Here is a 14006-nt window from a genome sequence, read left to right on the forward strand (position 1 = left end):
TTAGTACCCGGTCGTCACTGTCAGCAGTTATAAAGTGGCAGCTCTAATTGTCTCTTATTATTTACGTAACACCAGTACACAAACGCTATCCAAAATATACCACACAAAAGCAGTCCTGGCGAGGGTCTGCAATTTTTGATTGCACTTTTTCTTGTTTGCTTTTTGACATCGTCTGGAGTCGTGAAAATTGATCCCTGTCTTGACAATCAGATGAACAGACCAGGTATGCTCTCAAATGTAGCCTCAGTGACTTTCATGAATTACAAGGACAATAGTAGACAATGAGCAAATACAGATAGTAAGTGGAATTTTCGAGTGATTGCTTCATACGGGAATGCTAAACAGACCAACGCAAGTTAATGATACAAGGATCCCAGGTTCCAATGCCATATACTGTGTTAATTTATCCATTGTTTATTAATGTTATTGTCACTGATGTAAAACCTACACTGATGTTTAATAATGTCTTTGTCCTACATGTGATTTATGTATAAGCTCCTCAACAACCTTAGAGTTATTAAAAAGGCATGGTTGGATTCAAGGCATGGTGTGGTCAAAGCCATGGATGGGACCAAAGCACAAGGTTGTGGCAGGCATGATTAGGTTCAAAACACAACTTTCTGTCAGCAATGGTGGGTTCAGGCACAGTATGGTCTAATGCGTTGTTGGATACAAAGCACATTATGGTCCAAGGCATGGTTTGGTCGAAGGTACAATGTAGTCTTCGGCACAGTTTCCTTTTAAAATGACATCCATAAGACATTGTAAACAGGTGTGGTAAAAAAGTGAGACTTATTGGCTGCAGCTCCTTCATGGGTGAGAGACGATAGGGATTGAGTCGTTGGCTTAATTTGCTGCTGTTCAAATTGCTTTTTCCAATTCTGCAAAGTGAAGACAACATGATGAAGCAAAGCACTATCAAAATCACAACAAACCTGCTCCTTTATTTATGTATTATAATATGAACAAACGTGAACAAAAGAGCCCCCAGGATGTTAATATTGTTGCGGTTCTGTAAACCCGCATGCCTTCGAGGCAATGGCTCACTACATACAGTGATCCCAAGACAGTTATTTCAATAGTATGTGTATTAATGAGCCCTTTCATATATCTAGTGGGTAAATGGGAAAGATGCATTGTGTAGGGCTCTCGTAGTTCGGTCTTTAATCTTCAATCTCTGTACTTATTCTTCCACTCCTTTGTCTCTCTCACACGAAACGCACAAGCAAGTACACACGCAAACGCATAACAACGCCAACAACCAAGCAAGCTCACCGTGAATGCCTCATTTGCATTTGTGTGCCAATCTTCCATTCAAAAACTGTGCGTCAATTCTCAGCTGCCGTCTCACCTCAGACTTTCATTCTGCTCACCATACTGTACCATGTTCACCACAACCACTTCATACGACAGCCAAAGATCCCCGCAGCAACCCACGCTTACATTTTAATTACAATTTTCCACCTCTTCGGTCTTTGCCTCAATGCCACAACGTAATCCTACTTCTCTACAACCGCTGCAACTGCCACATATTCATCAAATACTCATTGCAAGATGCTGAGGAGACAACGGTTGGGTTATTTTGGGCCATTACTCAAAGTGAGAACATGTGCTGGAGCTTGTTTAAAGATATATGGGTAGCGCAGGGATTCCCCTAAAATCCCACATTTTAATGGAGGCCAGCGCACGTTCAGGGCCTGAGAGCTCCTCCAAAAACCACGACCCCATGTTAAAGTCAGAGCTCTTACGCGTGGCACTGTCGGCGAGCGACTGAACCATATTTCGTTTTCGGGGCCAGCCGGGGCATGGCTATGATCGCTATGGACCAATGGGGAAGCTTGGTTTCACAAAGAGCCTCGTTTGATCCCATTTTTGGCTCCTCCCCTCACCCAAGACTCATAAATAGAGCGAACGTGGCTCACTTGACAGAACTCGCCAAAGAGCAGAAGACGATGGAATGAGCCGGGAGCAGAATTTGCCAGACCTCACCAGACATCGGACCTCACCGGGGAAACAGATGGTGCAGGAGCACAAGCGTTAGCACTGAGCAAGGGGTGCCACAAGTCAGCATGACCAAGTGTGGGATCATGTGTCACTGCTGCGAGCTGGGGCTGATCTCATTCTGTCGTCGCTCATTCAGGCTGCAAACTACAGTGACACTTACATGTCCAGATTCTCACATTACTACGATGGGGTCTTTTCTCTGATGCATCTTTCTTCTACCATCTATCTCTCATCTACTGTGGACGCAAAAGAGCAATCAACACGGGCAAGCCCCGACCAACCGTTATTTTCAGAACAAACCCAACAGTGAACCACACTGACCTCACATTCTTTCTCTTCCACCACGCTGCACCCCACATCGCATCACACTTGCACCCCTCAAACACACACCCTAGACACCCTCAGCATTTTCCCTCCTCCCCTTTCCTAAGTGTTTTGGTTTGTGCAGGTCCACCGACCGTGCCAGGTATTGCGAGGTCACTAATCCTCAACTGTTTCTTTCTCTCTAGGCTATCTCTTAATTTTCCTTGTGTGTGTGTGTGTGTGTGTGTGTGTGTGTGTGTGTGTGTGTGTGTGTGTGTGTGTGTGTGTGTGTGTGTGTGTGTGTGTGTGTGTGATGGTGCCTGTCGTAGCATAAGTTAAGACTGTTTAAGAATATTCAGGATAACTCTGTTCTGTGCCTTCTTCTTTTGCAAATATTGTATGTCTATTGCCACACGTCACAAATTCCTTGCTTTTTCCCTGTTGTACATTTTCAATAAATCCCATTCTGTGCCACATAACTTTCCTCTCTTGTTTAAATAAATGTGCCTGTTCGAAATGAACCCAGCTCGTGTTTATCTTTTCCTCCATTGGTCTGGTATGGCCCACACCCTAGCATAGCCAGGACGTTATCCCCCAAAATCTGCTTAATAGCCAGTGCATACTTGGCAGCACCACTCGGTTGCACCTGATATGGTAAGTACTTAAGTAATGCAAGTACACATCGAGTGTGCGATTCCCCGATAAGGCGATCACATGTTCCTTGGTAAACGGTAATTAGACCGAGGACCCGAGATCACGTGGTCAAGTTATTGGTGTTCGCGGTTAGCAACCCGCCGTGACACAAAGTTATTTGTATGCAACGGCCTGCGATTCTCAGTGAGTCTGGAGAGGAAACAGGGACAGCCCCTCCCTTGTGGTTCTCCGGCGAGTCTGGTACTGCAACTATATTTACAATCACAAAGGCAGAAAAACACTTCATCTTTCACTTGACTAACGTGCTGCCACGTCGAGGTACAACGATCTGTAGATCCCAGACATGTAGCTCCTTGTGGATCCTTCTCTTTATGCCTTGAGAATGCCCTTTTGTTTCAATCACCCATTGTTCAAGGGTGAATGAAACTCCAAACTCAAGTTGTCCTTTTGACCATGTACTTACACTAACATGTAGCTAAAAATGCAGGAGAATTATCACAGTTTTCCTCAGTTTATTGTTTTACATATAACAGGCCTTAGGCATAACTTTGCACAGGAACAAAATGGTGCCTTCTGGCCAAAAATATTTACTCTGACACGCATTGCATTTGAGGACTTGAGACAGTTGAACTTTGTGTTTGCTTGGCTATGAAGGGGAGTCAAAATTATTTTCCATTTTAAAAAACTTCACATCCAATGGCATCAGGACACACAATGATGAGATAAACGTGTTACTGGCTGAACACTGAATATAGAAGGATTCACATCTTTGGTGAGCTTTGCCGGTGCAGATCTTTGCCTTCATGCTTGAGGCAGAGACTCGTAAGCAGGAACTTCTTTTCTCTCAGGCACATGAAGCATGTGATAAGCAGCATTCTTGCTCTCCAATTGAGGAGGCATGAGCTTTCCGGTCCTGTGACGGTAGTGGAAAAATGAGGAAGTGGTGGCTGTCTTGGAAGTGTGGACATTCGTTTTATGTTTGGAAGCTGCAATAGGTGTATCACATTTATTGGACCACGGCTTAACTAGCAAATTAATTTTGCATGAATCATCGCTTTTCCTGCAGTCACGAAAATCCCAATCGATAAGAAGCATCAACAATTGCAATATGAATAATAATGAGATGTCTAAAATCACAAAACGTTCGGCAAAGGTAAGTCTCCCCCAGCCGGGATAGGCTTACACATGGAAAACACCCATGACTTACCCTTGGCCCACGATCCAATGATGGCCATTTGTTTTTTTTGGTCCACCATGACATTGAGCTTCAACATTTAGGGCTGGAGTGTAAATTAAAAAAAATGTGTCCCCATTTACATTCTATGCGAAAACCCCCAACATCATGAAAATCAGAGGAAAATGAATCAAGTTGATTTTTGTGAATTCGGTCACAATCAGAAAAAGTAGGTCAAAGACACAAAACTAATATCAGGTGTACACTTTCAATGCAAGTCCATTATAATGATGCAAGAACACCTTGGAGGGTCAACCGGTCTTTGAGATTCCACATCGGTAAAACTGAGCGATGATAAAAAAAATAACCTGTTTATTTTTTCAGACCACATTTGACCTTGACCTTTACTCGGAGGGGTATGGTGTACATTATGCATAAATACGCCTTGTGTTAGGCTATTTAAGGGGGAAATTTCGTTCGGAATGGACAAACCTAAGACGAGTTGAGATGAAAAATGTTAAAATGTCTATAATTGGGTCATGACCTTAGAATTAGGTCAAGATCAAAAATTATGTCAACCCCGCAGACGTTTTACTCCCATTATTGATGCAAAATTTCATTCCAAAAGTCCCAGCCAGCTCAGACATACTGCTTGGAAAATTTGGGAATTATGAGTGCAGGAAGAAAAGAAAGAAAAAAACTAAATGGTGGGTTAGTCCTACTCGGGGTCGAATAAACTTTGGGGTACCATTAAAAATTGGGGGCACTAATTGTAGAAACAAACCCCACAACTGCGATAAGCCTTCCCCTCTCCTGTAGGTCAACCCCACATACTTTTTACTCCTAAATCCCCATTTACATTCCATTCAAAACGGGCCTGCATATCCCCCCTCACCACCTTCCCTATCAGGGGAGACTTAATAATAAAAAACATGTATATATACATAATAGAAAAGCATGATTATTTTAGAAATATATTTATTATCAGTTATAACGGAATTTCAAATGACAAATATAACATTTCTATATTTGCAAGTCATGCTTATCGGATTCGATCAGTTGCTTTATAATTGATGTTGATGAGAAAAAAATCATCTTTTCAATGCAGAAGTTCCTTTAAGTAAATTATGTTGATACCTGAAAAGTGAGCCGAGCTATGTCGTTTCGGACCATTTTGAGCTGAGCCATGCCTTGCCGGACCAGACCGTCCAAGCCGTGCTGAGTTGGGCCATAAATAATAACAATACGAATAATAATAATTAAAAAAATTTTTTATCAGTAATAATAAATATAATAATTAAATAATAAACATAAAGGGTAGTTTTCTTCTGTTATAACCACCATCAGGAATACACCAAATCCCTTTATAGTCCACTTCAGGACTCCATCAGGAATACACAAAATCCCTTCATAACACTCTGCTACATGAATGTAAAGCTCCACACGACAACTTGGTTTAATCCCATAGAGTGAGTCAGTGATCCCCAAGCCAGAGATTGTAGTGGGGTTGAGGGGGAGTGGAGGACAGAAGGGGAATATTTATTTCTCTCTTTACCTTATTAATTTGTTTACTCTCAAAGGAAGCAATCAAAGCTTGGCCACGATGCAAACTTCATTTTTTTTAGGTGTGCGTTTCCCCGTTCAGCCTCATCTTTGCCTCCATGTTGACCGGTTTTAATTCGCCTTAACTTTTGTGCTTGGGGATCTGAAGTCCCAAATCGAGTCTTTATGCTGCCTTGTGTTTGGTTAGCATGTTGCACAAGTTTGCTCAACAAATGAGCATAAATATAGGAAGCTTCTAACTCTTGTCCAAATGGGTTCCTCATGGAGGCTAAACGTTTGGAGAGAAAATGGGGATTTTAGTGTTTTGACTCTTTGAGCAGAAACTTCGCATTTGCATTTTCTCCACTTAAAGTTTGTTTCAAAAGGAAACGATTTCTCGAGATCTAGAACCTCATTGCATTCATCACATGATAAAAGTGACTTGAGCACAGGCCCGTCGCTGGTGGGGGGGGGGGAATTTGGGTGCAATGCCCCCCCATGGCGCATATGGTGCCCCCCCCCACTTGTACGCCACCCATTTATGCCCTGTTGTACCCTGTGAACAACTTAGTGTTTAAGGACGAGCGCCGACTGTGAACTTGCTGTTTAAGAGTTCACCTGTGTGAACTAAAACCCTTATTCCAGATGTTCAACGTGGTGACTAATAAGGCCTTCTTGGATAAACTGTTCTTTAATAATATCCTTCTTTGAATAACAGTCAAGAGATAAGTGTGCACTTCCCAGCGCATCTCCAAAAGCAATTGGCAAGACAATACAGTCCAAGACCACAAGATAAAAGATAATAACGCAAGCACCAACGCCAGCAGCCAAGACCTCGTGTCGAATGTCGATGTTGTGGGTGGTTATATATTTATATATATATATATATATATATATATATATATATATATATATATATATATATATATATATATATATATATATATATATATATATATATATATATATATATATATATATATATATATATCGTGGATCATTTAGTTTTAAGGAATAGCCAATCAGCGTATTCGATATGGAGACCCTATTGAGCAGGTTACCTGATTGGTTGTAAGTTAGGTATAAATGTAATATAGTCATAATATTAAGGAATAGACATCAATTTACATTATTAAAGATGAAGTGCACGTGCACCACGTGACCTTCACAACCTGTCAACCCTCCATCTTACAAAAGTAATTTTATAATAAAAATTAAAAATACGTGTGTTTGCAATCGTGCTTACATTTGAAATTATGCAGATAAAACCTGTTTTTGATGCATCGATCATTTAATAAATAAAACCGTCAACTGTCAAATCTGGCGAGATTAGTGACGCGAGTCACGAGGGGAGAGTCATGGAGAGCGCTAGCTTGCAGCAGGAGAAAAAGACGTGGATGATGGATATACGAAAATGGCTCAGAAAAGGAAAAAATGCAAGCGACGAAAATGAAGAAGATGATGAAAGACGTGTTGTGGGAGGAGTTGGAGGAGGAGGAGGAGGAGACGATCATGTCGATGAAATACCGACAGAAGCTGGCCAACCTGGCCAAGCCAGCAACGTTAGCCCTGTGGCTGTAGCCCCAGCGCAGGCAGCCGAGTTTCCACGCTCGGCGGCGGCCTCGTGACCGGCTGTGACTGTCAAGCCGCTTCCCGATGATCTTGGAAGTGAGAGACCGAATCAAGTGGTTCTACAGTGGTACCCTGGCCATCTGTTTCAGAACAAGAGTCGCTCGTTTGTGTCCTCGTGGTACCAGACCAATGAATGGCTGGAATACAGTGTAAAGACAGATGCAGCATTCTGCTATCCATGGAGGAAGTTTAACACCGCACGTGGCCCAGTGGACTCTACTTTCACAGTGCGAGGCTACCGGAATTGGAAACATGCTGTTGAGAAAGACAGGGGGTTTCACAAACACGCAACTTCACATTTCCACACTCCTCAATGCTGACCAGCTAAATAGAAACCGGTACTATGTGTCTGCTCTTATAGATGTTGTGGGATTTCTCGCCGAAAATCAGTTACCTTTTAGAGGGAGCCTTGATAATTTTGAGGATATGTCAGACGGGCACAGTGGGCTCTTTCTCTCACTTTTAAACTACACACTCAAAAAAGACACTGAGCGAGCCGAAATAATAAAGCATATCCCACGAAATGCAAGCTATACTAGTCCGGAAATGCAGAATGAATTGATCTGCACATTGAGTAATGTTGTGACGGATGCCATCGTGGAAGAAGTAGGCACATCGTGGTTTACCATCAAGGTGGATGGGACGAGGGACCCCACTGAATGTGAGAACATATCAATCATCTACTCACAATAGCTACAGCCGACGCTGGAGATGCAAAAACATTGACAGACCTAATAATTGCAGAGCTGACAAAAACAGGACTTGACACGTCAAAAATATTAAGTCAGGTGTACGACGGGGTTTTGGTAATGGCTGGGAAGCACGGTGGGGTGCAAAAGTTGTTGCAAGAGATATTGGAAAGAGAAATCCCCTATGTGCACTGCTTAAATCACCAACTCCATCTGGTAGTTATCCACGCACTGGCAGCAGAGAAAGCTGTCACTGATTTCCTCGAGGTTTGTTGTTGCCTGTACAAATTCTTCAGAAAGCCCACTGTTGCTGCACAGTATAAAGGTGAGCGGTTAAAACGACTTCTTGATCAAAGGTGGACGGGACATTTAGCCACCGTGTCTGTGATCATAGGATCTTTTAAGGATATCACATCCTTACTGTCGGAGATTGATGCAGAGCGCGCCTACGGTGCAGAGATGAGGATGGAGGCTATTGGGCTTTTGCGGGAAGTCCCTGGGCCTGCCTTCATGTTCATTGCTATCTTTGTACAAAAACTGCTGATGTTGTTAGATGGCCCGAACAGACTCTTGCAGGCAGAGGACATGGACTTGCTAACGGGGTTGGAACTAGTGGCGAGTGCTACAGAGTGCGTGAAGAAACTCCGCTCTGAGGATGAGTTCACTGATCTGTGGAACAAGGCCAACGATGCTCGCACTTCTACACCTGCACCACCAAAACGAAGACGCACAATGCATAAGAACTTGGAACAGTTTGTAGTTTTGGAGACTACAGGACAAAAACGATGACAATGACAAGACAGAACTGCAGAGGGTTTTTACAGTGCAATTGACACTGTGCTTGGTGAGATCGCTCAGCGCTTCAGTGAGCGCAACACAACTCGCCCGTTGACTCGCTGCCTTGAATCCTGAAAATGGCACGTTTTTGGATCCCCACTTGCTCCAGCACATCATGACATTAACAAAGTCAACCATCAGTGAAACAGAGTGTGTGGTTGCAAAGCAGTTTATTCGCTCACAGACAGAAAAGCAGCCAAACGAGAGATGGACAACACAAAAACTCCTCTCAACATACCACAAAACGCTGGAAGCCATGCCAAGTGTAGTGACTGCTATGAGACTTGGACTAACATTTGGTGCGTCCACTGCCATGTGTAAAAACTCATTCTCAACATTGAGGAATGTCTTCACTGACCATCGACGGTCCATGCGCCATGCACGCAAGGCACAACTGGTACGGCTGGTCTTCAAGAGAGACCTCACACGTAAATGCCTGAATGAATGGAAGGACAAGGTCCTCAGAAGATGCCACACTGAGACACGTCGCCTGCAGCTCTTCTGACAGCGAGTACAGCGGTATAAAAACTATACGAGGAGTTCAGATTGGTGTGTGACTGCTGGTGATGCATGTGTGGTTGTGATTGCAGTGTGGTTGTGGTCAGCACCCGCCGTGGTCGGCTGCTTTGTACTTCTGATGTTTAAGTTAAATGTTGTGTTTGGTGCTTTGCATATCCCATATCTCGTGATTTGTGCATAACCTTACCTGTGTAATTGACTGCTTTAAATGCGGACCTTGTGGTATCTTCAGGCTGGTCGTATTTGCTGTTGATAGTTTCACGTGATGATCGCAGGTCATTGCCTACTATATCTTATTTCAAAGTGCACTGATTCTGGTGCCAACCTCCCCCGTTTAGTCATTGTATCTCTGGTATATTAATTTTTCTAATGCCAATTCTTGACAACACCTTGTATAAGTGCGCCTGAATTGGTGCCAATTGTCTAATCATTGAATATCTGCATTGTGAATGTGCCAGTTTGTTGCGGCTCTCCTGCATTCGAATAATTTTAGGCCAAAAACATCGGAACATATTAAATGTAGCTGAGATCAATTTGGTTCGTATGCGACGGCAACCTCAGTATAGATGTGTCAATGCTGCATGGATACAATAGTATACCGGGTTATCAAAAATATTAAATATAATAATTGTGCCCCCCCCATCCAGTTCATATGCCCCCCTTAATACTGAGCCCTGGCTACGGGCCTGCTTGAGCAGCATTAGTTACACAACAAACCGTAATCGTTGATTGCACAACATCACTTCTCAAGATGTGTTGCTGCAATTTGTACAGAGCAAGTGATTGACTTATAAGAGCTGTCTTCCCACCTTTTCCCTCACCTGGCTTCACTCGCGGATTTTAACGCAACTCTTTTGGAAAACACCAATAGAAAGTCAAAAGGTCAGCTCGGGTATGAGAGCATGCGCCAGAGCAGCGAGTCGCAGCGTCCACTTTCCACCGATACTCCAGGGGCCTTGGTCTGGCCATCTCCCAGGCAGATGCCAGGCCCATCCCCATCTCCTTGAGATGCTGATCAACATTCTGCAACCACGAGGCACGTGGTCCACCCATTGGCCTCCTTCACTCACGAGGCTCCTTCGCTGAGAGAATCTGGTGAGTAGGTTCAGAGCCAGGAAAACGAGCCACATGTCCATACAGCCACTACTGATGCTCACGGACTATGCAAGTAACAAGTCTCATTTGAGTCTCTCTCAGCAACCGCTCGTTGGACACAACGTACGAAAAGGGAAAGCCAAGGCTCTATGAAGAGACCTGGTACCAAAGGAATGAAGTCTCCATCTCAGATCCCTAGTCAGAGTCCAAGTCTCTCATCCATAGAGCAAGACTGGAAGCACCAAGGACCTGAAGATTCAGACTTTCATCCTCCTGCAGAGGTACCAACAGCGCCACACCCCTGGTCCAGTAAATTAATGACTCCCCAGGCCTGATCCAGACATCCATTGACCTCCAGCTCACAGCCAGCAGAGACATGAATATCACTGCCAAGGAAAGTGAATCTCTCCATGACCTCAACATCCTCACCACAAATAGGTACAGACAAGATAGCAGCATCCAAGATGTCATTGAAAACCTGGTTCTTAGTTTTGATCCAGGAAACCCATAACACCAGCAGCTCAGACTCCTCATTCAGCACCTCGAGGGCCCCCAAAAGGATATCCAGAGTTTCCGCAAAGATGACTGCATCATCTGTGACATCAAGGTCAGAGATCTTGTCATTCCCAAACGATGCACTTTATCTCTCTGACATACTCCCCAGAATCCAGTCCAAACAAGCGCTGAAACAGGGGTGTGCATTGGCCCCCACATGACTACCTCAAGTAATTGGAAATAAGTTGGAGATGGTACCACCACACTTCACAGCAATCTCAGTTCCAGAGTATAGTTCAGACATCAGATTGTTCAGTTTTGGTGGCACCCCATGAAGACGAAGAATTCTCCAGAGGGAATCCCGATTCACTGAATCAAACACTTTGCAGAGATCAACATAGACTGCAAGCAGCCCCTGCCGAAACTCTCGTCTGCGTTCTGTGAGGACCCAAAGGGCAAATATACGGTCAATCGTTGACCTCTTTGGTATAAAGCCTAACTTCTCTGGGTGCTGGTGCTTAAGCAGATCGTGGCGAACCCTGTCAAGAATTATCTGAACAAAGACCTTGCCCAGCATTGAGGGCAGCATCACCACTCTGAAGTTGTTGCAGGCCTGGTGATCACCCTTCCCTTTCCAGAGAGGGACAACAAGACCCCTCTTTCAGTCAGTTGGGATGATGCCTGTGTTCCAGGCAGAGCACAGAACTGCACGCAATGACATGAGTACAGCATTTCCACCAGCCTTGAGAAGTTCTGCATGGATGCCACAAATCCCAGGAGCTTCACCCCATTTCAACCGGTTCACCGCAGCCTGTGTTTTCACAAACGAAGGTATATCACAGTTGATTTGAGGGTCATCAGTAAGGGTAGTCACAACCCTGACATCCAACTCAACAGCTGGTGGATCAGCCTGGTACAGCTGCTCAATGTAACAGGCCCAGCGGGCCTTCACTTCGGACTCCTCTGTCAAGGGCTTACCACCCTCCGCTCTAACTGCAGTACACCGAGGGGACGGGCTTGGAGGAACACAAAGCGAGAATTTCCCTGGAAGTGGGACGAGAATCACTTGACCACAGGTGATGCTCCACCCCCCTCACAGAGACCTTGCACATTGGCCTCCTTCTCTACCCTCAGCGCACATCCAGTTTTATGCCTCAAATCCCTGAACAGCTCTGCTCTGTCATTGAACCTGGCCCTGCAACTCTGGTCAATGATATCCAGTGTCCCTTGAGAGACAAAATTCTTCTTTGCCCTGCAGTGAGTTCCAAGACATCCACCGGCAACATCAAGGATGGTGGTCTTGATGGCACTCCACAACTCTTCGTGATTTCCCAAAGCACCCAGACCCCCCAAATCCCCACTCAGCCTGTTCACAAACTCCTAAGCTACCCCCTCATCCTTGAGCTTGCCAACATCCAGCCTACACTGGAATGGAACAATTCTCCCAGATTTAAGCTGCAACAGCAGTGTTGCTACCACAAGCCTGTGGTCGGTATTGAAGAAGCACGCTGGTCGACCCTGCAGTTTTGGATCATCCTCCAGCGACTATCAACGAGGACATGATCAATCTCATTTGCGACACCACCACCGTTGGAATACCAAGTCGAGCAATGAGCCTGTGGGTGCTGAAACAATGAGCCAGCCACCCTAATTCCATGACTTTTTTCAGAGTCAAGGAACTTAGTGCTATTCTGGTTCACAGTTCCAGACACATGGGGACCAACACACATCTCATAACCATCCCTATCAGATCCAGTCGATGCAATGAAATCACCCAACACTGGAAGAGTATCGCGCCTGTGGCACTAAGCAACCACAGACTCGAGTGTGGGCATAGAATGCCCCCTTCTCGGTGAGATCACTCGCCTCAGGCAGAGCATTTACAGAGACCAGGGAACGACACCCAAGGAGTGACAAATCCTTCGTCTCATAAAACGCTCGACCAGTGTTATCTCAATTATCATTGGAGTCAGCTTATTGGACACAGCGCCATCAACTCTTTGGGCATGGAAACCATCAGAGCGTCCAGACCAATCGTAGGTGTCACCACCCGCCGTGATCTCGTCACTATCCGGTCTCTGAACGTCAGAGATTGCTGCAATACCGATGCTCAAACGCTTGAGTTCAGATGATAACAGAGACAGGTGATGATCCTCTCTTAGGGATAGGACATTGCAGGCACCCACCCGAAGGGACTGCCTCAGGTTAACCCAAGGAGATCGCCATTTGGTGGACGACACCTCAGCACCATGCCAACACACACGACCTCAATCTGACTGTGGAAGGTTACCCCGTGATTTTCCTCCTATCATCAAAGATTGGAGGTCCTGAAGGCTTTGCCCCAATCCTGTCATCCCGTGAGCTGCCCCGCGAAGGGCAGCTGCACAGGAAGGTACACCGACAGAGTGGGTTTTCAATTTCCTTTGTGTTTTTCTTGTGTTTTGTGGAGTGAAGGGTTTTTCAATGGCCGAAGTGCAAATCCTGCCACCAACCTCCTAAAAAAGTAACCCAACTGCTGGAGGACGTCCGCAGACACTGTTGGGTGCTAGGTATGGATGGCCGTTAGCTCACGAGGAGCTCCTCCACCCTTTGACAGGTTTTGTTTTTAATCCTGCTGGATGTCCAGATCCATACACCCTCCTCACCAGGAAACCTGTTGAGATAAGAGAGACGGTTAGTCTCCGTCAACCCGACCATGGAACAGGTTAGTACAGGTTTACATGGTACCTGTAGCAAGTCACAGATCTCATCTGACCTGACCTGACAATAAGCCGAACTCTTTGTCCGTGTACGTTTAGCGTGGAAGAAAATACATCCAAGACGTTCGGATTCCGAGCCAAGTCTTTATTAAGCCACAACGGAAAAATCTCAAAACCTCTACTGGGAAACCCCATACCGGAAAATCCCCCGAAAAACCAAAGCGAAAGCGTATTCACCTGGACATTACGAAACCAAAAGCAAAATGCTGCCACTACATATGCAGCTGTGCATCCATTAAACAGCGTACGGTATATTGGAGACAGCAAGCTGGCCCCTATATAATCCCCCATACGGTAAATTTA

At 44.9% G+C, this 14006-nt stretch overlaps 1 long non-coding RNA gene across 1 annotated transcript in view; it reads right to left on the reverse strand.

Annotated features, from left to right (window-relative positions):
• Positions 1 to 3526: 3526 nt before the first annotated feature.
• The window catches only part of LOC147030284 (uncharacterized), a 52080-nt gene continuing 41600 nt past the window's right edge, over positions 3527 to 14006 (reverse strand). The window contains exon 6 of the long non-coding RNA XR_015055768.1: positions 3527 to 3874. This is a non-coding gene — a long non-coding RNA (uncharacterized LOC147030284). The remainder of the gene's footprint in view (positions 3875 to 14006) is intronic.

The sequence above is a fragment of the Eptatretus burgeri genome, chromosome 3 (genome assembly GCF_056783735.1).
Source record: "Eptatretus burgeri isolate ZD-2024b chromosome 3, Ebu_testis_v1, whole genome shotgun sequence".
Lineage (NCBI taxonomy): Eukaryota > Metazoa > Chordata > Myxini > Myxiniformes > Myxinidae > Eptatretus > Eptatretus burgeri.